Source organism: Hyla sarda, chromosome 9 (genome assembly GCF_029499605.1).
Source record: "Hyla sarda isolate aHylSar1 chromosome 9, aHylSar1.hap1, whole genome shotgun sequence".
Classification (NCBI taxonomy): Eukaryota; Metazoa; Chordata; class Amphibia; order Anura; family Hylidae; genus Hyla; species Hyla sarda.
Window position 1 is genome coordinate 98,935,360 of NC_079197.1, and position 25,465 is coordinate 98,960,824.

The 25,465-nt window shown below is 42.3% G+C and overlaps 1 protein-coding gene across 4 annotated transcripts in view; it reads left to right on the top strand.

Moving 5' to 3' along the window:
• Positions 1-4,575: 4,575 nt before the first annotated feature.
• LOC130291607 (calpain-5-like) overlaps positions 4,576-25,465 on the top strand; it is a 184,552-nt gene continuing 163,662 nt past the window's right edge. The window contains exon 1 of one of the 4 annotated variants that reach the window (XM_056540565.1): positions 4,576-4,732. The gene's annotated coding sequence lies outside the window, so the exon portion shown is untranslated. Of the gene's footprint in view, positions 4,733-21,629; positions 21,728-24,161; positions 24,190-24,482; positions 24,616-25,465 lie in introns of those variants that run through there. The other 3 variants (XM_056540566.1, XM_056540569.1, XM_056540567.1) reach the window with 3 other exon arrangements.

The window sequence follows — 25,465 nt, forward strand, 5'->3', positions numbered from 1 at the left end:
AGGGACAGATATCCCTCCTCTGCACTGTCTTCCTCAACCCCAAAATTACTGCTGTGGAAGGCTCCTGCCGTTTTTGGCTCCTGCCCTTCCATAGTGTGGCAAAGATTAGACCTGAAAAGCCTGCTGGGTTCAAAGGGTAGAGTGCACAAGTTTTATATGATTTGTTATCCACAACTCGTGGTTTCAACCAAAGAGACCAGCGTCCTGCAAACACCATAGCCATGGACTTTGCTGCCAGCTTGAGTTGATGAGAAGTTGCTTCTATTGTTAAATTGACTGACTTGAGTGAAGCCATGCAGAGTCATCTTGGATGGTTAACCTCACCTCTCTTGCTCGAGCAAGTTTTGTAAGAAAAAAAATTCATTTTCCTATGAAGCAGGAAATTTTGGAGGAATAAGTTCATGAATATCTGGTAAAGGGAGTTTTGGAAGAGGTGCCCATCTTGATGCAGAGCGCATGAATCTATTCTCTAGTCGTTCTGTTTCCCAAAAGAGGAGAGCTGGAGAATGATAATTAATTTGAGATTTCTCAGTTTATTCCATAACAGTTCATATAGAAAAAAATGTTTCCGGATGGAAACAATTCAAGTCCATGGTCAATATTCTTGAATCAGGAATTTTTATTTGATCCCACATACAAGGCTGTGGTGGCTGTAGAAGCAGCCTTGCAACTTTAAAGTCTAAGCATAGTTCCTTATCTAGACAATTGGCTCTTCAAAGACGCCTCTCAGGCAATCCTTTCCCAACATCTTTAAATAGCACTCTCTTTCCTTCATCACCTTGGTTGTAAAACTGCAGTCAGAGGTTCTTTCCAAATGGAAACGTAGCCTGGACAGGCTTCAGACTATATGCTCCTTGTCTTGTGGAGTTTAAAGGTCCATCATGTGGTGGCAACCTTCTTTGATTATGTCAACTGTGGATTTATCCCTAGTAAGCTGGGGAGCTCTCCTTCTGGGAATTCTGGTCATGGGATCCTGGACTGTTATCCTTGGATCTCTGAGAGATGAGGGCAATTCTGCGGTTCCTAGCAGTATTATACAGGGCTTAAGAGTGTACTGTTTTAGAGGCTAATGAACCAAACTTTTCCAAATGTTCGACAAGCCAGCTAAAGCAAACATTTGAAAAGTTTGCTCAACTCTGTTCAATACCCTATCAAGAGGTTCCTTAAGAGAGCTGCTATATTAAAGTCAACCATCCACATTTGTGCTGCTGGTCATAATCTGTGCTGTAGGACATAATGAAATCATTACATAGTTACATAGTTTGTAAGGTTAAAGGGGTTATCCAGCATAAGGTAATTTTAGTACGTACCTGGCAGACAGTAACGGATATGCTTAGGAAAGATCTGCGCTTGTCTTGGGCTAAATGGCTATGTTGGGAGATTACCAGAACACTGAGGCTAGCTTTCTATGAACTTGTATTTCCTGTTTTCAGTTTTCTTGTTAGCCTACAAATCCCATGATTCCATTTTCCTCTTTCCCACACATCAGCTACCCCACCCATTGAAACATAAATGAGCTGCAGACCTGTTGTTTTCAATCAGAGTGCCTCCAGCTGTTGCATTACTTGCAGACTGCTCTCTCCACCCATTGAAGCAGACAGGCTCCCTGTCATCAGCTGACTAGTGAGTCAGGTCTCGACCACATTGCAAGCTGGGAAAAATCAGAGACAGCAGTCATATTGTATGCTGTTAAAAATAAATATAAATATAGGGATGAAAATCACATAAGAATTGTGAGAAAACCGTCACACACAGGTAGAGACACTATAATATGAACTACACTAACTTTACAGCCCCTGTAGCATAGTCAAATAAAAAAAATGCCCGGAATACCCCTTTAAAAAAGAGAAGAGTCCATCAAGTCCAAACTAGAACCCTACTATGTTGATCCAGAAGAACGTAAAAACCTCCATGAGGCTAATGCCGTTTGCCCCATGACAGAAGAAAAATTCCTTCCCAACCCCAATATAGCAATAGGAATAAATCCCTGGACCAACGCTCTATTCACATAAGTCTAGTATTCATAACCTGTAATGTAATATTTTTGCAAAAAAACATCCAGGCTCCCCTTGAACTTGTTTATGGAGTCAGACATCACTAAATCCTGTGGCAGAGAGTTCCATAGTCTCACTGCTCTTACAGTAAAGAATTTCCTTCTGTAATGATGGTGAAACCTTCTTTCCTCCAGATGTAGAGGATGCCCCCTTGTCATGGTTACCGGCCTAGGTATATAAAAGATCACTAAAAAGAATCCCCATCTCCAGCATTCATATATTTGTACATTGCTTCCGCCAGATAGGATCCTGTGTCCGGGTGGGGAAGCACTCACATCACTGCAGCAATGACGTGGTACGCTTCCAGGCAGCCAGTGTACAGAACAGCACACAGGTGAGGGTGGGGAGCGGGGATTTTTAATACAAACTTGCAGGGGCAGAAGCAGGTAGGGGGGTTGAATAGAAACGGGGGAAGGGGGAATTTGATTGGAAACACTGTGGCAGGGGGGTGAATGGAAGAACGAGCACGGGTTGTTGAATGTACGCAGGGGCAAAAGCGGGGAGGGGGAATTTGAATGGAAGCAGGGGGGAGGATGAATGGAAGCAGGGGCAGAGGGGGATGAATGGAAGAAGGAGCAGGGGGGTTAATGGAAGCCGGGGGGGGGATTAATGGAAGCAGGGTGGGTTAATAGAAGCAGGGGGGGGTGAATGGAAGCAGGGGCAGGAGGGATGAATGAAAGAAGGAGTGGGGGTTTAATGGGAGCAGGGGGGTTAATGGAAGCAGGTGGTTAATGGAAGCAGGGCGGGGTTTGAATGAAAGCAGGGGCAGGAGAAGTGAATGGAAGAAGGAGCAGGGGGGGTTAATGGAAGTAGGGGGGGTTAATGGAAGCAGGGGGTAATGGAAGCAGGGGGTAATGGAAGCAGGGAGGGTTAATTGAAGCAAGGGGGGTGAATGGAAGCAGGGGCAGGAGGGGTGAATGGAAGAAGGAGGGGGGGTAATGGAAGCAGGGGCAGTTAATGGAAGCAGGGGGGTAATGGATGCAGGGGGTATTGGAAGCAGGGTAGTTAATTGAAGCAGGGGAGTTAATGGAAGCAAGGGGGTGAATGGAAGCAGAGGCAGGAGGGGTGAATGGAAGAAGGAGCAGGGGGGTTAATGGAAGCAGGGGGGGTTAAATAGAAACAGGGACAGGAGGGGTGAATGGAAGAAGGAGCAGGGGGGTTAATGGGAGCAGGGGGGTTAATGTGAATGGGGGGGGTAATGAGAACAGGGGGGTTAATCGGAGTGGGGGGTTAATGGGAGCAGGGGTGGGGTTCCTGAACAATTAATGCATGGGGGAGGCAGCACATTCTTTGCACAGGGGCCCTCTGCTGTCTGTGTCCGCCCCTGGGTCATATGTAGCATATTTGCAGGGGGTTTCCTATAGTTAAAGTTCCACTTGCAGAAATTATGCAAGGGGAACCCATTGACTTTACTGGGTAGCAACACAATCTGCTTTCAAATTTTTAGCTATATAAATTCTGCTTGCAGAAACCCACTGAGGATGTGCTACACTTAAAGGGGTTATTTTGGAGACAACCAATGAGTGGCACTGTGATACATTGAGCCCCAGAATTAGGAAGAAGACCGATGCCGGGGCTCAAATGTCACACTGCCACAATTACTGGCCGCACTGGCTACAGTCTGATGAGTCAACCACGAGAACTAAGAAAGAAGACCACACCGGAGGATGGGAGCAGGATACCAGAGGCATCGGAGTCCTGAAGTACACTTTTAAAGGTAAAATGTTCCTCTCACAAACATAGCAGACTCTTGTTGTAAGGCACCATATAACAAACTCAGATCATGTAAAATTAAATCATGAGCTCTCTTACACACAGATTTTTTTTTTGTGAAAAACTGTTGAATACAGTGAACGTGCAGATGGACAAATTAGGAACTAAAACGGCTGGTTACATGAAACCAGTGTCGTACTCATACCTAAGATACAAAGTACAAGTAGGATGAAAATATCTAGAATATAGCATATCATTTCTCTAACTTCTTCCTAAAGACCAACTGCAAAGGTAAGGCCCCCTTCTAAGATAATACTGACAAGAAGCAGATGCTTTTATAGAAATGTATGTGACTGAAAAATCCACTGTATACTTGTGAATATGATTTTATCCACAGTATGAGCATGGACGCAAGCCACATTTAGATATATGGGACAGTCAGAGAAATATCTGCTGCCTGTCAACAATGAAATCCCAAAGCCTAAAGAAAAGAACAAATCATCTGTTTATCTGTAAGTAAACATAGTGTTAATAGCTGTACCGTGTGGATTCTAATATTCTAGAACACCATACCGTACACTAACTCAATAAAGGTATCATTGCTTTGCACATGAAATTGTCAGTTATTCAGTAAAGGTCAATTGGAACACATCTTACTCCTATAAGCAGCTCCACTCCTCCTTCCCATAATAGATCCAGAGTGTAGCTTCAAAATACACCCCCAAGTCCTCTTTAACACATAAGAAACCCAGCCCTCTACTGTGACTCACTTTCCTATAAAAACTCAGCAAGAATATTGTTTGAAAACGTTCGAGGACTCCCCTCTAATGTTTGCCACCTTGGTACAACCAGCAGTCGTTCACAGCATTCGCAGTTGGAATGTATAACGTATATTGATTTTTGGGATTGTTTGTTAGCTCGCTGACAGCTACGGTATATACTTTAGGAAGCAACGCAGCTCAGAGGTAAGACTCATCGTCAACATGTTTGTAAAACTATTTTAAGAGGATAGAATAATAACAGAATTGAGTTTGTCAGCACAACTTATAGTAAAAGTGATCCGTTGTTTTACATGTAACCGTTAAGTACAGCGCGATCCGTTAAAGTTACATTTTAGCTCTGCTTCATCTGTTTACACTACATTTATATTTTAACCAGGTTTTCCATTCGGTTACATTATAATCTGCAAACAGAATCAACTATTTGTTACACTGCCATTTATTTCAAGTACTGAAAACAGCATGCCAATCCTGCAGTGAGTCTGGCCTTCACATGCTCTCCGGTAGCTGACACATTTTTGGCAAGCATAAATGAATGCGAAGTATTGATTTACATCACAAACCTGTGGGAAACGAAGCGTTCTATCGATTTAGGAACACGGTTGGAAATCATTGGTTAGGTAGTCATCATACAGTCAGATTTTTCCCACCAAAAAGGGAAAGTTAGCATGGAAAACATAACAACAGCAATGCTTTACTGTTCTCATGTACACCGCATTTCTTACATTCCAGCAGATTAAGTCAGGTAGTACGTAAGAGGAACACTTATCTCCGAATTAGCAAGGTCAGTAGGTCAGGCTTGTCACTGTTTAGGAATATAAAACATATTGGGGGAGATTTATCAAAACCTGTGCAGAGGAAGAGTGGTGCAGTTGCCCATAGCAACCAATCAGATTGCTTCTTTCATTTTCCACAGGCCTCTTTAGAGGCCTGTGGAAAATGAAAGAAGCAATCTGATTGGTTGCTATGGGCAACTGCACCACTCTTCCTCTGCACAGGTTTTGATAAATCTCCCCCATTGTACATAAAGATGTATCTAACAAGAAGAAAAAGAATGCTGCTGAATATACCACATGCAATAGCTGTCAACCAATGGTAGTAAAAAAGCATATTATAAGGTGCCATTTATATGACTATTATTATCATTATTCTAAATTAACAATTTTAGATTATTAGATTCAGAACATAGGTTATTAGACCGAAGCTTCAGATTCTTCATGTAGCTGAACAAAATCAGCTTTATTAGGGAGTTACACATAATGCCATTTTCTAAATGATCCCTCAACTTACAATGGCCTCAACATACAATAGTTTCAACATACAATGGTCTTTTCTGGACCATTGTAACTTGAAACCAGACTCGACATACAATGTACAGACAGTCCAGATCTGTGAAACATGTCAATGGCCGGAAGAACTGACCAATCAGAATGGGCATTTACTGGTAAAACCCCTGTATAACTGAAGTGCATGCACTGACTGGTGTCTGGTAGCACCCCCTACAGTACAGGGAGGTATTACATGTTCTGTACTCTGTACCTGTACCAGGGTTACCTGCTCCTTTGGACACCAGGTGAGGGCAGCTCCATTACTTTTTTGAGACACTGTGTACTGTACAGGACCCTGAAGAAGTTCCTGTCCTCTACATAGACAGTGATTACAGCTTCCAGCAGATCTTTATTACTTTTATATGTAAGGATTTGCTTTATCTGTATTAGTTATCTACTTATTTTTCTTTAATCCTCACTTTTTCCTATTTTTGGGTGACATTTTGGGGGCTTCAGAACCAATTACCAGGTTTCCATAGAGTTCTGGTCTCAACATACAATGGTTTCAACATACAATGGTCGTCCTGGAACCAATTAATATTGTAACTTGAGGGACCACTGTATATTAATGCAGAGTCCTACAAACCTGAGACTTGGAATTTAGCTACAAAATCACAACTATTTGTATGTTTTACATGTATAACTATATTAAATCCTCTTCAAAAGACCTTTGGGAAGACCTACCTTTATCCAGGTAAGATAATCATGTGATGGATTATCAGTCTACCACATATTGTGCATAGTGGTCTTTTATTTTGAGAAGTTCACCAAACCACCCAGACAGACCATTTTTCAATGACGTTTTAGGGTCTATTCACACATACAGTATTCTGCGCAGATTTGACACGCAGATTTGATGCACAGGATTTGAAGCTGTGTTCAGTCATTCAGTTTATGTTGAAATCTGCAGCTGACAGAAAATCCTGTGCATCAAATATGCACATCAGATCTGCACAGAATACTGTACGTGTGAATAGACACTTGGGGGGTTTTCTCAAAGAGGTTTCAATGTATTTTTTATGTGTTCATTTTAGCACAATATCAGACTTAACACAGGAAGAGTCTACTTCATAAAGCCAATACATAGGCACATTTTGTTCCTATATTTGTCCCCATAGTACAAAGTCATAGGTACTCTATGTTCTGCCATATGATAGTTTTCAGGAAAAATGGTTCCCTAACAAGGCATCCAATGGAGAATATATTTCCCTGTTAAATTAGAGACATATGGAGGTAAAGTATCATGTAAGCTGTCGTGGGTGCTGTAACATGACCTGGTGCATGTGTTATGAATATTTTAAACACTTTAACCCCTTAAGGACCAGGCCAATTTTCACTGTAGGACCCAAGAGTTTTTTGCACTTCTGACCACTATCACTTTAAGCATTAATAACTCTGGGATGCTTTTACCTTTCATTCTGATTCCGAAATAGTTTTTTTTGTTAAATATTCTACTTTATGTTAGTGGTAAATTTTCGTCCATACTTGCATAATTTCTTGGTGAAAAATTCTAAAATGTGATAAAAAAATTTGAAGGTTTAGCATTTTCTAACTTTGAAGCTCTCTGCTTGTAAGGAAAATAGACATTCCAAATAAATTATATTTTGATTCACAAATACAATATGTTTACTTTATGTTGGCATCATAAAGTTTTTGCTTTTGGAAGACATCAGAGGCTGCAATTTTCCAATTTTTCCAAACATTTTCAAAATTGGAATTTTTCATGGACCATTTCTGGTTTGAAGTGGATTTGAAGGGCTTTATTATTAGAAATACCCCATAAATGACCCCATTATAAAAACTGCACCCCTCAAAGTATTCAAAATGACATTCAGTAAGTGTGTTAACCCTTTAGGTGTTTCACAGGAATAGCAGCAAAGGGAAGGAGAAAATTCAAAATCTTCATTTTTTACACTCGCATGTTCTTGTAGACCCAGTTTTTGAATTTTTTCAAGGGGTAAAAGGAGAAAATACTCTCAAAATTTGTAACCCAATTTCTCTCGAGTATGGGAATACCTCATATGTGTATGTCAAGTGTTCGGCGGGCGCAGTAGAGGGCTCAGAAGGGAAAGAGCGACAATGGGATTTTGGAGAGTGAGTTATTCTGAAATGGTTTTTGGGGGGCATGTCACATTTAGGAAGCACCTATGGTGCCAGAACAGCAGGAAGACCACATGGCATACCATTTTAGAAACTACACCCCTCAAGGCACGTAACAAGGGGTCCAGTGAGCCTTAACACCCCACAGGTGTTTGACGTCTTTTCGTTAAACTCGGATGTGTAAATGAAAAAAACATTTTTTTCACAAAAGTGCAGTTTTTTTCACAAATTTACAATTTTTACAAAGGGTAATGCGTGAAATGCCCCCCCCCCCCCCCCCCCAATTTTTAATCCCATCTCTTCTGAGTATGGAAATACCCCATGTGTGGATGTAAAATGCTCTGCGGGCGAATTGCAATGCTCAGAAGAGAAGGAGTCACATTTGGCTTTTGGAAAACAAATTTTGCTGAAGTGGTTTTTGGGGGGCATGTTGCATTTAGGAAGCCCCTATGGTGCCAAAACAGCAAAATAAAACACATGGCATACTATTTTGGAAACTTCACCCCTCAAGGAACGTAACAAGGGGTACAGGGAGCCTGAACACCTAACAGGTGTTTGACGACCTTTTGTTAAAGTTGGAACCCCATTTCTTCTGAGTATGGAAATACCCCATGTGTGGACGTCAAGTGCTCCGCTGGCGCACTACAATGCTCAGAAGAGAAGGAGCACCAATGAGCTTTTTGAAAGTGAATTTGTTTGGAATGGAAGTCAAGGGCCATGTGCGTTTACAAAGCCCCCGTGGTGCCAGCACAGTGGACCCCCCCCCCCACATGTGACCACATCTTGGAAACTACACCCCTCACAGAATTGAATAAGGGGTGCAGTGAGTATTTACACCCCACTGGCATTTGACAGATCCTTGGAACAGTGGGCTGTGCAAATGAAAAATTTAATTCCAAAAACCTGACACCTGTGGGGCGTAAATGCTCACTGTACCCCTTATAACATTACATGAGGGGTGTAGTTTCCAAAATGGGGTGACATGTGGGAGGGTCCATTGTTCTGGCACTATGAGGGCTTTGTAAACACATGTGGCCTTCTATTAGGGACAAATTTTCTCTCAAAAAGCAAATGGCGCTCCCTCTCTTCTGAGCATTGTAGTTCGCTTGCAGAGCTTTTTACATCCACATATGGGTTTTTTTTCTTACTCAAAAGAAATAGCGTTACAATTTTTGGGGGGCTTTTTTCCTATTTTCCCTTGTGAAAATGAAAAATTTAGGGTAACACCATCATTTTAGTAAAACATTTTTTTTTTCCATTTTCCCATCCAACTTTAATGAAAATTCATCAAACACCTGTGGGGTGTTAAGGCTCACTATACCCCTTGTTAGGTTCCATGAGGGGTGTAGTTTCCAAAATGGGGTCACATGTGGGTATTAATTTTTTTGCCTTTATGTCAGAACCGCTGTAAAATCAGCCACCCCTGTGCAAATCACCAATTTAGGCCTCAAATGTACATAGTGTGCTCTCACTCCTGAGCCTTGTGCGCCCGAAGAGCATTTTACGCCCACATATGGGGTATTTCCGTACTCAGGAGAAATTGCGTTACAAATTCTGGGGGTCTTTTTTTCTTTTACCGCTTGTGAAAATCAAAAGTATGGGGCAACACCAGCATGTTAGTGTAAATTTTTTTTATGTTATTACACTAACAGGCTGGTGTAGCCCCCAAAATTTGTAAATACCCCATATGTGGCCCTAAACTGTTTCCTTGAAATGTGACAGGGCTCCGAAATGAGAGAGCACTAAATTAGGGATTGCATAGGGGTGGACATAGGAGTATTCTACGCCAGTGATACCCAAACAGGATGCCTCCAGCTGTTGCTTATGTGTTATTGTAGTGTAGTGTTTTTAGGGTATATTTATGCGGGAGGAGGTTTACGGTGAGGTTTACTCTCTCTCTCTCTCTCTCTCTCTCTCTCTCTCTCTCTCTCTATTTTTTCCTCCTCGCCTTCTAAAAATCATAACTCTTTTATATTTTCATCCACAGACTAGTATGAGGGCTTGTTTTTTGCGCGACCAGTTGTCCTTTGTAATGACATAACTCATTATATCATAAAATGTATGGCACAACCAAAAAACACTATTTTTGTGGGGAAATTAAAACGAATACCAAATATGTCTATAAAAAATGTTTTTTTACGCTTTTTGGGGGTAAAATAGGAAAAAACGGACGTTTTACTTTTTTATTGGGGGAGGGGATTTTTCACTTTTTTTTTACTTTTACTTTTACATTTTTTTACATTTTTTTTTACACTTGAATAGTCCCCATAGGGGACTATTCATAGCAATACCATGATTGCTAATACTGATCTGTTCTATGTATAGGACATAGAACAGATCAGTATTATCGGTCATCTCCTGCTCTGGTCTGCTCGATCACAGACCAGAGCAGGAGATGCCGGGAGCCGCACGGAGGAAGGTGAGGGGACCTCCGTGCGGCGTTATGAATGATCGGATCCCCGCAGCAGCGCTGCGGGCGATCCGATCGTTCATTTAAATCGCGAACCGCCGCAGATGCCGGGATCTGTATTGATCACGGCACCTGAGGGGTTAATGGCGGACGCCCGCGAGATCGCGGGCGTCGGCCATTGCCGGCGGGTCCCTGGCTGCGATTAGCAGCCGGGATCAGCCGCGCATGACACGGGCATCGCTCCGATGCCCGCGGTTATGCTTAGGACGTAAATGTACGTCCTGGTGCGTTAAGTACCACCTCACCAGGACGTACATTTACGTCCTGCGTCCTTAAGGGGTTAAGGACTCAGCGTTTTTCCATTTTTGCATTTTCGTTTTTTCCTCCTTACCTTTAAAAAATCATAACTCTTTCAATTTTGCACCTAAAAATCCATATACAGGGCAGTATGAGGACTCATTTTTTTGCGCCGTGATCTGAAGTTTTTATCGGTACCATTTTTGTATTGATCAAACTTTTTGATCACTTTTTATAAATTTTTTAATGGTATAAAAAGTGACCAAACATACGCTTTTTTGGACTTTGGAATTGTTTTACGTGTACGTCATTGACCGTGCGGTTTAATTAACAATATATTTTTATAGTTCAGACATTTACGCACACTGCGATACCACATATGTTTATTTAATGTATGTATTTGAACTGTTTTATTTTTTTATGGGAAAAGGGGGGTAATTCAAACTTTTATTAGGGAAGGGGTTAAATGACCTTTATTAACACTTTTTTTTTTTCCTTTTTTTTTTTCAGTGTTATAGCTCCCATAGGGACCTATAACACTGCACACATTGATCTTTTACACAGATCCCTGGCGTGTATTAACACGCCTGTGATCAGTGTTATCGGCGCTTGACTGCTCCTGCCTGGATCTCAGGCACGGAGCAGTCATTCATTGATCGGACACCGAGGAGGCAGGTAAGGACCCTCCTGGTGTCCTGTAAGCTGTTCGGGACGCCGCGATTTCACCCCGGCGGTCCCGAACAGCCCGTCTGAGCAGCCGGGCTACTTTCACTTCAGACGCGGCGGGCAGCTTTGATCGCCACGTCTGAAGGGTTAATACAGGGCATTACCGCGATCGTTGATAGCCGCCGGGACCGACCCGATATGACGCGGGGACACCGCGTGACTCCGCGGCATATCGCGGGAGCCGGTGGAGGACATAAATATACGTCCTTCGTCGTTAAGGGGTTAAGCGTAGTGGAGAGTATTGTACTCCCCTTATATATGCACTATGTCAGGCAGAGATGAGCCAGGACATGCACAGAGGAGTGGCAGAAGCCTAAATTCATCAGGCGCAGGCAGAGGTCACAGCAGGAGTCACAGTGAGAAGCCTGAGCTCCTGGTATCAGCTAGCAATCGTGTCTCGACCAGCAATCCATCTGCTCTCATTGACTGGTTAACTCGGTCATCCACTTCCTCACAAGTGACATCTGACACCCCCAGTCAACAGTCGGTGGGTTCCTCAGACACAAGCATCAGTTGGCATGGCCCGGGAGCAGTCCCTATCCTCCAATTGCCTCTGTCCTATGCTGTTCCCTCCCCCATAGAAGTATCCTATGCTGTGGGTTCAGCTCCACTTTTATAGTCAGGACGATCTACTAGAAGACAGTCAGCAGCTACTGCCCAGCCAAGAAGTGGAGGAGACATCCCCCGCTTCCTTCGCTAGGCGGGCAAGTAGTGATGAGGAGAATGGCGTGGTAGGTGGGGTTGGGAGTGTTCAGGCTCCTGAAGCACACACTGTTGAGGAACCTGAGGTGCACATCTGTGACGTGCAGACACAACTCAATGATGTTGAAGCCGATCATACTTCGGAGCCAGGTGCAGAAGGGGCTTCATCATCATCAGGAGAAGAGGGTGGCAGGTTGCCCCTGAGGCAGCAGTTGAGCAAGCAAGGTGGTAGCATGGTTGGGAGTCAGCATGGTGGCAGCAGTGGGAGGTCTGGAGCCAAACGTACCCGGGGTAGACCACCTACTTCTCGGCAGGGGTCCCTGGAGCCCGCGGCAGTAGCAGTCAGTCAGTTTGGACTGTTGGGGGGAAAATCAGCTACTCTGTGGCGTGGCAGTTTTTCAACAAGCATCCAGAGGATGTTAACATGGCCACATGAAATTTAAAAAATATATCTTTAATCTTTTCAATTCTGAGCTCCTTTGGTCTCTTCAGGCTGCCGTCAACTCCAGGCTGTGTCTGTCACCATATGGCCTCCTCTTGCTGCTGCCACCTCCAGGCTTGGTAATTCTGCCACATTTTGGACTCCTCATGCTGGTGTCACCTCCAGGCTGTGTCATTGTGCTGCCATGTGGTCTGCTCATGCTGCTGGCACATTACATAAAAAAAATTATTTTAATCTATATAAAATCTTAAATTTAAATTTTAAAATATGTCTTTAATCTTTTCAATTGTGAGGCCCTATGGTCTCCTCATGCTGCTGGCACATTACATATTCATTTTTATGTTAAGCTATTTAAAATCTTGAGCATAAATTAGAAAATATATCTTTAATATTTTCAATTGCTGCTGCCACCTCCAGGCTTGGTCATTCTGCCACTATATGGTCTCCTTATGCTCCTACCACCTCCAGGTAGTGTCATTGTGCCGCCATGTGGTCTCCTCATGCTGCTAGCACATTACATAAAAATTTGAAATAATAATTTGAATAAATTTTTATCATTTTAATTTTAATTAATTTTAATTAATAATTTTAATAATAATGCCCCTCAAGCATACCATGTGTGCAGGGCGCAGCGGTATCATGCTGTTCTTCACCTGGTTTTCCTTGGCGAACGGAGTCACACAGGGGAGAAACTGCTAATAGTCATTCATCAAGAAATCGAATCATAGCTTACCCCACAAAAAGTGGAAATGGGGACCATGGTAACTGACAACAGGAAGAACATCTTGTCTGTGCTGTGACAAGGAATCCTGGGCCATGTGCCCTGCATGACACACATGTTCAATCTGGTTGTCAAGTGATTCCTGAAGTGTTACCCCCATTTCCAAGACATCCTAACAATGGGAAGAAAATTGTGCATGCACTTCAGCCACTTGTACACGGCAAAGCACACCCTCCTTGAGCTGCAGCATCAGAACAGCATCCCCCAACATAGTCTGATTTGCGACGTTTCTACATGTTAGAATTCCAGACTTCATATGTTGGACTGACTATACGAACAGAGAAAAGCCATTTCTTGATGATCCAAGCGGATAGGGGTGCTCCTCTGTGTAACTTCAATGTCAACCAGTGACAGCTCATACGTGACACCTGCCGTTTGCTAAGGCCCTTTGAGGAAGCCACATTATTAGTCAGTCACCAGGATTACAGGACGAACAACATCATTCCACTGCTTCATTTACTAAAACACATGTTGGAAACGGTGGCTGGTCAGGGCACTGGAGACGTGGCGCCTACATCTCGAGGCCACATGAGCCCTGTGCGGGCTGAACTGGAGGAGAAGGGGGAGGGGGACAGTGGAGCACAGGCAATGTATTGCGAAATGGGTGGTCATCTGACAGGAGAGGAGGAGCAGGAGCAGGCTGTGGAGCTACAGGGTGATGAGGAAGACGTGACAGAGGACCCAGACACACTGTGGCCATGTGGTCTGCTCATGCTGCTGGCACATTAATTAACATTTTTAATGTTAATCTATTTGAAATCTTCAATTTAAATTTAAAAAAATATCTTTAATCTTTCCGATTATGAGGCCCTATAGTCTCGTCAGGCTGATGCCAGCCGTTGGCTGTCCGGGCATGCTGGGAGTTGTAGTTTTGCAACAGCTGGAGGCACCCTGATTGGGAGACACTGCTGCCCTAGAAAAACTAATAAAGGGTAAAAAAAAAAAAAAAGTCAAACAATGTTTTTAAAAACGTAAAAAACAATAATTCCCCCATAATGAAAATGTTAAAGGGGTACTCCAGTGGAAAACTTTTTTTGGTTTATGAACTGGTGCCAGAAAGTTTAACAGATTTGTAAATTACTTCTACTTAAAAATCTTTACCCTTCCAGTACTTATTAGCAGCTGAATGCTACAGAGGAAATTCTATTATTTTTGAATCTCTTTTTTGTCCACAGTGCTCTCTGCTGACACCTCTGTCCGTGTCAGGAACTGTCCAGAGCAGCATTGGTTTTCTATGGGGATTTTCTCCTGCTCTGGACAGTTCCTGATACGGGCATCAGGTGTCAGCAGAGAGCACTGTGGACAAAACAAAAAAAGAAATTCAAAAATAAAAGAATTTCCTCTGTAGCATAGTAGCATACAGTTGCTAATAAGTACTGGGAGGTTAAAGATTTTTTTATTAGAAGAAATTTACAAATCTGTTTAACTTTCTGGCACCAGTTGATTTAAAAAAAATAAAAAATTCCACCGGAGCACCCCTACAGCCACCACACGCCCTCCCATAGGCTTGCATTGAGGGGGCAGAGCATGATGTGACATGGGGGCGGATACTCCGGCCCGAGATCGTGATTCATCAGACCCGGAGCGAACATCGCTCATGATAGCCGGATGCTGCATGAAAGTGGGACCCCCGCGATCAGGCATCTTACCCCTATCCTTTGCATAGGGGATAAGATGTCTTAGGGCCGAAGTACCCCTTTAAAAAAAAAGACTTAAACCTGAAAAAGGTGTAAAGTCAAAACGGGAAAAAACTTTGCTTGCTCATCAATACAAAATATAGGGGGGAATATTCAAAGACTTGAGTTCTTAGAGCTCTTTATTTTGCACCTCAAAGGGTGTTAACTGTGCCTCATTTTCAGAAGTGTGTTTGGTCTTTTGAAAATTTGGGGCAAATAGCCAAATAGCAAATCATTTAACACCAGGTATACTTGGTATAAGCTGCGACACTGTGCACCAGAATGTGGTGCTAAACCTTTGAAATTAGGGCGCAAATAGCACAAAAAGCCCAACCACACCCTTACCACACCCCTTTTTAAAAAAATAGGCTAACAGGGCGCTAAATCAGGTGTTAAATATCTGAATATGTGGTGCTAATAATGTGCACCACATTTTAAGCAAATGTGGCGCAGCTAAAGCAAAAAAAGTGGTGCTAAATTCTTTGGATATCCCCCCATAGTCTCTTTAAAGCACAGGCTAGTGATAAGATTACACGAGTTTCAGTGTTGAGATGTGGGCACAAGTCCCATGTAGACTAGAAGCAGAAATAATGTAGCAAGTCTCTGATAACACTGGAAGCACCTTAGCTGTAGCTATATACACAGTCCATAAAGACGTGGCACTGACTCGAGCCAGAGACACAGAAGGAGCCCATGTACAACTAATGGTTTGGAAGGGATTCTCTTTTGGTATGGAAAAGACTCTCCTTTTTGCAGTAGAAGGCATACCACTTTAGTGTAAACTGGAAATGGTTCTTGGGTAATACACCTCCTGAACTCCACATGGGGCTGTGGTTCACTGTGACTGACCCAGAGCTAACTCAATTTAGAATAAGAATTTAAACAGGATTAGCAACTTTCTGGCAGAGCCAGGGCTAAATATCTTCTGCACAGCAGACTTGCTTGAAAGGAGCAATTTGCAGAATCTGCTTCTCTGACTATGCCAGGACTAAACTGAGGCTGGAACTCCACTGAGGTTTTTTTTTGCAAAAACGCCGTCAAAGACGCCAATTTTCCCGCACGGCTTTTTTTCAGTGAAAAAAACGCTGCATCCAGATGTTATCTGCAAGTAAATAGTAAACTGCAAAATGCCAGATTCACTTGGCGTTTTTCAGTTTGGCGTTTTTTTTAATCCTTTTAGCGTTTTTCAGCAATTTTGGGCTCACAGGCTGGATTTTCAAAACTCCCGACAGAACCTAGTTTGGCGTTTTTTGCCCTGAAATTGTGGCGTTTTTATTCTTTTTTGGACTTTAGCAATCCAAAAAAGTGATGGAGATACCTTTTTTATTAAAATTTCTAAGGGTACCATTAAAAAAAAATAATAAAAAAGATACAGTAGTGATGGAAAAAATTGTACCTAACAAAATTTATCGTTTTTATTACGAAATGTTTATTAATTTTTAAACAGGATTCAATTCATGTGAGTGGGTAAATCACTAAAAATTTAGCCGACAATAATAAAAATGTAGTGTGTGTATGTGTGTGTGTGTGTGTGTGTGTGTGTGTGTGTGTGTTTTTCACTTAAAAAAAAAAAAAATTTAGGTAGTACTACTACTCCCAGCATGAAACACACTGTTCCATGATGGGAGTAGTAGTTCCTGCACTAATTGACAGATCCTTCTGTATAATGTATAGATGCTGCGGCCGCTCTTCTCTGGTCCCCTGCACAGCCGTATATATACACATAACTACACCAAAAGAAGAAGATACCAGTATACTGATTTAGATACAAAAATAGTGGATAAACTTTATTCAAGTGCATTATAAAATCATACATAAAATACAGGGTACTATACAGATGAAAGCTACAGAAAAAGGTAGTGGTACTAAATCCACAATGGTAGACAATACAGACGGCAGGGATACAGTCCACAGATGTCAAATTGCAACATGCCCATAAATGGTAGAAATAAATAATACAACATACATATAATGAGTGTATAAAGCTGGTATATGTCCTCAAAGGGGCTATGGGTAAAGTGCAAATAACAAATTGTATGGCACCTAGCCCTATTCAGAGGTCAGTCAGCAGCATTAGATAACAACGAAGGTAAGAGCATGAAGGACAGCATAAAGTAACAAATACCTGCCATACACCAGAAGGGGAGATCACTACCTGTACCCCAACGCGCGTTTCGCGTATGGGCTTCGTCAGGGGGCGTGTCTAGTGCTAAAGAGCGTCCCTATTTATAGTGGTCCTCCAAACATAATTGGTTAGGGTAAGGTTGAGGGGCAGCTATTACAGCCAATGGTGGTGGGTGTATTACAAAATCACCTACTTGTAGATGCGCATCAGTTCCGACAGCCTAAGTGATAGGACAAATGCCGCATGTGGCGCTGGTGCCCGCTAACTCGGCGGGTGACGTCACTTCCTCCAGCGCCACATTCGGTCTGGCTCCCGATCACCTGACCCACACGTCATCGAGCCGAGATCACATGACCGGAACTGATGCGCATCTACAAGTAGGTGATTTTGTAATACACCCACCACCATTGGCTGTAATAGCTGCCCCTCAACCTTACCCTAACCAATTATGTTTGGAGGACCACTATAAATAGGGACGCTCTTTAGCACTAGACACGCCCCCTGACGAAGCCCATACGCGAAACACGCGTTGGGGTACAGGTAGTGATCTCCCTTTCTGGTGTATGGCAGGTATTTGTTACTTTATACTGTCCTTCATGCTCTTACCTTCGTTGTTATCTAATGCTGCTGACTGACCTCTGAATAGGGCTAGGTGCCATACAATTTGTTATTTGCACTTTACCCATAGCCCCTTTGAGGACATATACCAGCTTTATACACTCATTATATGTATGTTGTATTATTTATTTCTACCATTTATGGGCATGTTGCAATTTGACATCTGTGGACTGTATCCCTGCCGTCTGTATTGTCTACCATTGTGGATTTAGTATCACTACCTTTTTCTGTAGCTTTCATCTGTATAGTACCCTGTATTTTATGTATGATTTTATAATGCACTTGAATAAAGTTTATCCACTATTTTTGTATCTAAATCAGTATACTGGTATCTTCTTCTTTTGGTGTAGTTAGGTTATGATAGGATCCAGTTTACGCAATTGCCTGTTAGCCAATTGTGTTTGTTCAGTGACAGTATATATACACATATTCATATTTCCCGTAGAGAGCTGTGATTGGCCAGATGGTTCCTGCCAATCACAGCTCTTGGAATATGTGTATATACGGCAGTGCAGGGGACCATAGGAGAGCGGCCGCTGCCTCCATACATTATACAGGAGGATCGCAGCGGGTGTCAGGAGTGATACACGCTGTGATCTTTCCTACTACTACTCCCAACATGTAGTACCTGCATTAATAGACAGATCGCAGCAGTTGACAGAAGTTACACTTGCTGCGATCTGTCTATTAATGCAGGTACTACAGCTCCCAGCATGGAGCAGAGTGTGCTCCATGTTGGGAGTAGGAGTACCTGAAGTTAAGGACACATCACAGCGGGTGTCACTACTGACACCCGCTGCGATCGTCCTGTCTATAGCAGAGATAGAGAGCGACTGTATACAGCGCTCACATCCCTGCTCTGCTCTGTACTCCGGGCAGGTCACTCACTCATTGATATTTCCCTCATGGCTGTGATTGGCTGCAACCATCCGGCCAATCACAGCTCTGGGTGGAAAATATGAATAGAACATCACTCAGAGTACAGAGCAGAGGTGTGAGCGATGTATACAGCCACTCCGCATCTCTGCTATATAATGGACGATCGCATGGGGTGCCAGACTGACACTCGGAGCGATATGTCTATAGTACAGGTACTACTACTCCCAGCATGGAACAGTGTGTTCCATGCTGGGAGTAGTAGTACTACATAAAAAATCTTTTAAAAAAATAAGTCAAACACACACACACTTTATAAAAAAAATTATAATTTTTTTTTTTTTTAAATTAACATTTAGTTAAATACATTTTCCCATCCCTACTGCATCCTTTTTTTTTTTTTTTTTTTTTTTGGTACCCAACTATTTCGTAAAAAAAGACGCCAAAGGGGCCAAAAAAGGCAAATTCCACACAAAGGTAAAAACGCAAGAAAAAAACGCCAGAAAAAACGCCAAAACACAGTATACAAAAAAAGAAGGTTGCAACAGCACTCTTGGTCAAAAAATGTAGGCTCTTAGTGCACTTTTTGATCAAAACGTGTCCCCCCATCCACCACGCGGAGGTAGCCTCATTTAGGATGGGACCCTAACACACATTCTGAGCCTAACACTCATAACACTCACCTCTGCTGGGCATATAGCCTCTGACTGGGTGACATGGTGGATCCATTATCAATTAAAATTAAAATACCTCCTGTGAAAAAGGGGAGGGGTGCATGGCTATAGAGGGTGCCATTCCCCCTAAGTTGCACACTAAGTTGTATAACTTAGGGGGAATGGCACCCTCTGTACCTGTGCACCCCTCCCCATTTGTTTTTTCTTGCCCACAGTGCTCTCTGCTGACACCTGATGCCCGTATCAGGAACTGTCCAGAGCAGGAGAAAATCCCCATAGCAAACCTATGCTGCTCTGGACAGTTCCTGATATGGGCATCAGGTGTCAGCAGAGATCACTGTGAACAAGACAAAAAAAAGAAATTCAAAAAGAAAATAATTTCCTCTGTAGCATACAGCTGCTTAAAAGTACTGGAAGGGTAAAGATTTTTTAAGAGAAGTAATTTACAAATCTGTTTAACATTCTGGCACTAGTTGATTTAAAAAAAAATGTTTTCCACGGGCACTGCACTGCCAGACTGGCACTGCCAGATTGCCTAATTTAGACAGGTTCTGGTCTTCTGGGAAGAGAGGATTAGACTTCAGGACTCCTCAGAACTTTCCAGAGGCTTCTAGGCAGAAGCCTGTCTGAGGAGAGATCATGTGATCCTATTCTCATACACATTTACAATATCCAAATGTAGTGGCTATACAAGATGCAGTTAACCATTGCACAACCTGATACCTCAGTGTATACACTGTAGACAGTAGACAGCTTTAACTCTATAATAACTAAGAAGAATTTAACTGACAGGATACAATCTACAATCACACTACAACTTATATACTCTATCAGCTTGTAGACTGGTACAGGGGCACTGCAAGTATAGAGCAAGGCCATAGCTGCGGAGAAACAACTGGGGCATGTGCCCTGGCAAAAAGCTATTTTGACTCAGGGTTAGAAAACTGAACCTTGCTCCAGGTAAAAGTAAGCCTGGTCTTAGCTCTGGTGTACAGATCTGTATCATGTTTTTTTTTTTTTCTTTTTGCAAGCATCATGCTGGGAGTGCTATGATTTCACCTTACCTAGAAGTCTGCATGATGGATGTGGCACAGGCTAAGAACTGCACATGGTGACAAGTATAAATAATTACAACTGCGTTCCCATCCATAACTATCATCCAAGCTAAAATATCTTCTTGGAAAACGATTTCCAGGCTAATGCTAATCCCATGCCAGAAAATATATGACACACCAAGTACCTAATGTGATTGGCCATAACTGGGTAAAGGGTCATTGAATTTTGCTTAGGGACTTGCAGATATCCAGATCACTTCCACATTTGTTATCGTAGATGGTTGATAACATGATCAGCACCTTCATGAGTGGTATCACAACCTGCTGGTATTCTCTACAACCCTATAATCCCTCTCCAATAATGCAAAATCATCGGTAGTTGCAGTATCTTGTAATACCTTTTTTATTGGACTAACAAGATTTTGTAGAGAAGCTTTCGGGATTCCTCCCTTTATCAAGTCATAAGCATTTCCCTTGATAAAGGGAGGAATCCCGAAAGCCCGTCTCTACAAAATCTTGTTAGTCCAATAAAAAAGGTATTACAAGATACTGCAACTACCGATGATTTTGCATTTTGCATCACTGGACAAATACTCTAACTACTCTCCAATAATGTAAGACATGAGGTAGAAAATAAGAGCACATTCATGCATATAACTAATGTGTATTTATTTCAATATGCTTTTTAAATTCTTTAAAAAGAAACTGACAGCAGGGTCACCCCCACTAGCCTGAATATTAAGTTACATAGTGCGGGTTACCCTATTTCTAAAGCTTTTTATGGGGCTAGAGACATTTGTCTCGTTGCTAATATGGTTCCTTCTTATGTGCAATGGAGGCAGGCTGCTGCTATATGTGCAGTGCTTTCTCCTTCCCACTCTGGTCAATAACGTCGCCTCCTTCATAAATATTTATCCTTTATACTTCAACCTGTCAGTGAAGGGGTGGATTTATCAGCGGTGTGAGCAAGGTTATCAGTTGCAGCAGGCGGGGGAAAGTGTTGCACTGATTTTTGCCCCGGAAGAAGCATTAGAAACAGGGTCATTTGTGATGCTGGGGGCAAATATTACTTTAGGGGGTGATACTGCAAAAGGAGATATCTTGCTGGGGGCAAATGTTACTAGAGACAGTGATAATATTGAAAGGGGAGGTTGATATTTGGGGAAGGGAGATATGTGAGTAAAGTTATACTAGTGTGGTGCATTAACTTGTGTGTTGTATGCTGGCTAGTGTAATGGTGAAAAATAGACAGTTTGTGATGCCAGGGTAGCATTAACCACCACGCTCCAAGGATTCAGCAGCTCTTCTGAACCAAGCAATGGGCAATAAAGACACCAGGTGCAGGGTTAAGGAAAACTGCCTCATACTGAGGTGAGGATAGATGTTGTAATCATTGTAAAAGTACAGGTCGGAGGGAAATACAGAGTAAATCTGGGGAGCCTTTTGTCTTGCTGGGACTTGTAGTACTTTACTATTGACTGAATTCTAGTTACTGTAGAATTTAGATTCTGACTTTTAGGCCTTAGACTTGGGACTTAGGACCCCCCACGCTGCCTTTAGACTCATTGTAGTGCCTTCCCGAAATTAGCTTACCACCAGGCTTGTACTGTAGACTTTTGGACCAATAGATTCCTGAGACTTTCTATCCCCTCCTATCCTAGACTTCCAGACTGGACCTGTGTGGCGGGGCACTTGTAGATGCGTGGTAACAGACTTGTGACTTCTAAACAGGACTCCTTTATGTTCCCAAAAACTTCCCCTAACTCCTCTCCACACTGTACCTCAGCTCTAACTAACTCCTAACTCCTCCAACACTAACTGGCTCCTCCCCCTACACTACTTAAGGCTAGGGGCATCCCATTGGGCATAAGGATTACATGGTTTACTCTGCATCTTCACTCTTTAAAGGCATATCCAACATTTATTAAGGACAACATAACAAACACAATAGAAATCAACATGCAATAAACTAGAGTGCAATACAATACAGCACCTTGAGAAGTGGGGCCACTACAGGCACCTGAGGCAACTTTCACCTGAGAGGGCCACATACTGGGAAACTACACTAGAGGCAAGGATTTGGTATATGAAGATACCATAGAAAGGAGAGATGATACCTAAGGAGGGGAAAGACATGATAACTGATGGATGTAAAGTAAGAATGATTATACCTGAGGAAGGACGAGATGAGATGACACATGGGAGGGATAATGTAAATATGAGTAGCATCTTGCTGGGAGGAAATATGTGAAAAGCATGCCGTCAGCTGATAAAACAAGCATTTTTTAACCCCTTAACGACGCCAGACGTAATTGTACATGCTGTGAGCTGGTACTTAACGCTCCAGGACGAACATTTACGTCCTATACATAACCGTGAGCATCGGAGCGATGCTCGTGTTATGCGCGGCAGGTCCTGGCTGCTGATAGCAGCCAGGGACTCGCCGGTAATGGCGGACAGCCGCGATCGTGCGGATGTCCGCCATTAACCCCTCAGATGCCATGATCAATACAGATCAAGGCATCTACAGCATCGTGGTCACTTAAATGGATGATCGGATCGCCCGCAGCGCTGCCACGGCGATCTGATCATCCAGAACGGCAGACGGAGGTCCCCTCACCTGCCTCTGCTGCCTTCCACGAGTCTTCTGCTCTGGTCTGCGATCGAGCAGACCAGAGCAGAAGATGACCGATAACACTGATCAGTGCTATATCCTATGCATAGCACTGAACAGTATTAGCAATCGAATGATTGCTATAAATAGTCCCCTATGGGGACTATTAAATTGTAAAAATAAAAGTAAAAAAAAAAAGAAAGTAAAAAAAAGGGAAAAAATCCCTCCCCCAATAAAAATGTAAATTGTCCCATTTTCCCTATTTCATCGCCAAAAAGTGTAAAGAAAATATTTTATAAACATACTGTATTTGGTATCGCCAAGTGCGTACATATCCAAACTATTAAAATAAAATGTTAATGACACCGTACGGTGAACGGTGTGAAAGTAAAAAAAAAAGTCCAAAATAGCTGCTTTTTTATAACATTTTATTCCCAAAAAAATTAATGAAAAATGTATTAAAAGTTTTATATAAGCAAATATGGTATCAATATAAAGTACAGATCACGGTGCCAAAAATTTGCCCTCATACCACCGCTTATACGGAAAAATGAAAAAGTTATAGGTCTTCAAAATGGTAGATTTTAAACGTACTAATTTGGTTAAACATTTTTTTTTTTTTTTTAAGCGCAACAGTAATAGAAAAGTATGTTATCATGGCTATCATTTTAATTGTATTGACCCAAAGAATAAAGAACACATGTCAATGTTACCGTAAATTGTACGGTGTGAAAACAAAACCTTTCTTGTGGCTTTCTTTTTAATTTCCCCACACAAATAGTATTTTTTAGTTGCGTCATACATTTCATGGTAAAGTGCGTGATGGCGTTACAATGGACAACTGGTCGTGCAAAAAACAATACTAGTCTGTGGATAAAAATATAAAAGAGTTAGGCGAGGAAGGTGAGGAGGAAAAAACGAAGGCGAGGAGGAAAAAACGAAAACGTAAAAATAAGATTAAGGCCCAAACGGGATGAGTCCTTAAGGGGTTAATCACCGGTTGATCGATGTCCCTATCACATGGGACGATGTTTGGCCTATTTGGCTGATATTGACGCCAATTAGCTTAGTAAATGTGCAGATCTAGAAAATTGATGCCCATTTTGGGCAAAGGTTGGGTAATACAGCCCTAAAGAAGAATCAAACCTGGGGGGGGGGGGGGGAGGAGGTAGATGATACCCAAAAAAGGAAGGAGAGATGATTTCTGGGACAGAGCATGGTAAGAACATATTCTGGGAAAGGGGATATGGTTAAAAAATGGTTGTGAAGATAATGGGGGAGATTTATCAAAACCTGTCCAGAGGAAAAGTCGCCCGGTTGCCCATAGCAACCAATAAGATTGCTTCTTTCATTTTGCAGAGGCCTTGTTAAAAATGAAAGAAGCAATCTGATTGGTTGCTATGGGCAACTGGGCAACTTTTCCTCTGGACAGGTTAAGATAAATCTCTCCTAATATGTTTTAACTTTTTTCCTCTTTTTTGTCCTTCCATGGGGTTCAGGCAGAGGGTAGGAGGGCACCAAAATAAATATGCACAGGGTGCCCCCTAATTAAAGGCCAGCTCTTGTAGAGTGTGCAGACATTGCAGAATTTATTAATCATGACAAGTATGTTTGGCCCAAGGCCCCTTCATTCAGCATAACAATGGTAACTACTGTGAGTCTACTCAGTAAATGTATTTCATGTTCTCTTTCCTCCATATTGGACATATTAACCATGATTGTCATACAGGGCCTTGAATCTAACTGGATGCACTAAAAAGGGTTTATCCACTTCAAGAAGTGAACATATATTCCAGTGGTGTTTCAGCAGGGAAGTGTCGATCATAGACTTCACAACTACTTCTAGTCAGGCAGGGAGGCAGGCATGCTGTGCACATTAATACAGGCACATCCAGTCATGCTGTCTGCTGTGCTTCTCCAAGCACTTTATACAACTGTACAAGAGACTGCACAGTGTTCGAAGTAACCTAAAACAGATAGCAGGATTATGTGTATTAGGATAGTAAATAAAAAACATCATCTTAATAATACACTTTATTGATTCCACCGCTTTGATATAATGGGGAAGATTTATCAAAACCTGTGGAGAGGAGAGTTGACCAGTTGCCCTTAGCAACTAATGAAATAGCTTCTTTCATTTTTCAGTGGCCTTTTAAAAAACCAAAGGAAATAATAATATGGGCAACTCAGCAACTTTTAATCTGGACAGGTTTTTAATAAATCTCCTCCATAATATTTAGCACCTGTTCTAGAGCTGTTACCACTTTGTGGACCTAGAGCATCTCCACTATCTACCTTTCTGATGGCCCTTCAGATATTTTATGCAGCCAAGCAGAATTAGAGAGGTTGCCATGCATGTGTGATTCTCTCTCTCTTCTTTTTTCTCTCTCTTCTATCTCTTCTCTCTCTTCTATCTCTTCTCTCTCACTCTCTTCTCTCTCTTCTATCTCTTCTATCTCTTCTGCCAAGAATAACGCCATGTTGGTTTTAACTTT